At 37.5% G+C, this 2,261-nt stretch overlaps 1 non-coding gene across 1 annotated transcript; it reads right to left on the bottom strand.

The window, feature by feature from the left end:
* Positions 1-466: 466 nt before the first annotated feature.
* LOC131178988 (small nucleolar RNA R71) lies at positions 467-573 on the bottom strand. Its single transcript, XR_009147995.1, has one exon. It is a non-coding gene; the product is annotated as a small nucleolar RNA R71 (small nucleolar RNA).
* Between the last annotated feature and the right edge of the window lie 1,688 nt (positions 574-2,261).

Raw genomic sequence — 2,261 nt, 5'->3', positions numbered from 1 at the left:
GGCTAAGCAAGGTAGGCTAGTTTCGAGTACATCTGAAGGAGTCCAATCTCCAAGGGAGTTAAGTTTAGATTCGGATTCAGAGTCAAATTCTGAAAACAAAACCATGGCTGCAAGGACTTTGAAAGAGTTGGCTGCTCCTGATCTAAACCAACAGCCTTTGTGTATTCAATACCCTGTTTTAAATATTGCTTTTGAGTTGAAATCTAGACTAATCCATTTGTTACCTAAGTTTCATGGTCTTGCAAGTGAGGATCCGCATAAGCATTTAAAAGAATTTCATGTTGTGTGTTCTAGCATGAAACCTCAAGGAGTTTTAGAGGATGAGATCAAGCTTCAAGCTTTCCCTTTCTCACTGGAGGGCACAGTTAAGGATTGGTTGTATTACCTTCCTTCTGAATCTGTCAACTCATGGAATGGGATGAAGCAGATATTTTTGGAGAAGTATTTTCCTGCTTCCCATGCTGCTAACATACGAAAAGAAATTTGTGGCATCTGGCAGTACAATGGAGAGAGCTTGTATGAGTATTGGGAGAGATTTAATAAACTGTGTGCAAGCTGTCCCCATCATCAAATAAGTGAGCAGCTATTAATTTAGTATCTTTATGAGGGACTTCTACCAATGGACCACAGTATGATAGATGCTGCTAGTGGAGGAGCTTTGGTTGACAAGACACCAAAAGAGGCAAAGAGGTTGATTGCTAACATGGCAGCAAATTCTCAATAGTTTGGAATGAGAATGGATCACACACCTATGAAGGTTAATGAAGTAAGTACATCTAACCTTGAGAAACAAATTTCTGATTTAACTTCTTTGGTGAGACAGTTGGCTGTAGGGAACATGCAAACTACTAAGGCATGTGGAATTTGTTCGGGTTCGGGTCATGCTACTGATATGTGTCCTGCGTTACAAGAGGATGAATCAATGCAACATGCTAATGTAGTAGAACATTATGGATAGCCATAACGCAGGTATGATCCCTATTCGAATACTTATAATCTAGGATGGTGAGATCATCCCAATCTGAGTTATGGGAATCAACTGGTGCAAAACCGATAGTAGCAGTAAAGACCACAAGTGAATCAACCACAACCGCCTCCACCTCCACCTCCCTCAAATCAAGGTATGTCACCTGCTGAAATTGTTAAGGCTTTGGCTAACAATACCCAACAGTTTCAACAGGAGACCAGAAATAGCATTCAAAATATAGAGAGGTAGATTGGTCAGCTAGCTTCATCTATGAGTAAGCTGGAAGCTCAAGGTTCTGGAAAGCTCCCATCACAAACAGTTATGAATCCTAGAGAAAATGCAAGTGCGATACTGTTACGGAGTGGGAAAGAAGTTGATAATCAGACTCCACATGAGCCAATGAAAAAGAATATATATATATATATATATATATATATATATATATATATATATATATATAACTGTGACAAGAGAGAAGTACCAATTTCAAATATAAAATAAAAAAAAGGGCATTCCTACCTCCCCTAAGATTTGCAAAGAGCTATAATTATTGTGCCTTGATAAATTAGCCTTGTGTTTTCTTGATAAATTAGCCAAGTGTTTTGGTATGTATTGACTTAAAATTTCAAGGAACTCTAATTGTGTGAGCTTAATTGATGTCAAGCCTTTTGTTTTATGTTGGAAAATTATTTATAAATTGGTATGGTATTGATGGAATTTATTATGATGGTTATTACCTTACTTGTCTCTTCTTTCAAACTTTTAATCTTTTGTTAGAGAATGTTATGATAGGGTGAAGTTAAGGAACTTCTAAGTGGAGTTAATTGAGAATTTAAGTCATGCTTGAGGACAAGCATGGAATAAGTATGGGGGAATTTGATAAGTGCATAATTTATTAATTTTACCCCCATCACATTTAGTGTTTTTAATGTGTTTTTATGTTAAATTACGTTGGTTTAGTTATCTATTAGGCATATGTTTATAGAGTTATTGAAATAATTGTATTAAATGGAGAAATTTGACTCTTGCTATATTTTTCAGGGTTTTGGTGAAGTTTCGGAATAATATAGTGTGGAAGGAAGCTTGGAAAGGTCGAGGGACTGAGAAGTGTAACACCCTAGGCAAATCCCACATCGGAAAAACACGGGAGAGATGCTGGGTTTATAAGTTAGTGGTTCGTAACCCCTAATGATGCGTTTTAAAACCGTGAGGGCTTTAGCCTAGAGCGGACAATATCACTAGTGGGCCGAGCCGTTACATTTGTGGTATCAGAGCGGACAATATCACCAGTGGG

This window comes from Hevea brasiliensis, chromosome 3, assembly GCF_030052815.1.
Source record: "Hevea brasiliensis isolate MT/VB/25A 57/8 chromosome 3, ASM3005281v1, whole genome shotgun sequence".
Taxonomy (NCBI): domain Eukaryota; kingdom Viridiplantae; phylum Streptophyta; class Magnoliopsida; order Malpighiales; family Euphorbiaceae; genus Hevea; species Hevea brasiliensis.
Note: the sequence above shows the minus strand (reverse complement) of the source record. Positions and strands in the feature narration are given on the sequence as shown.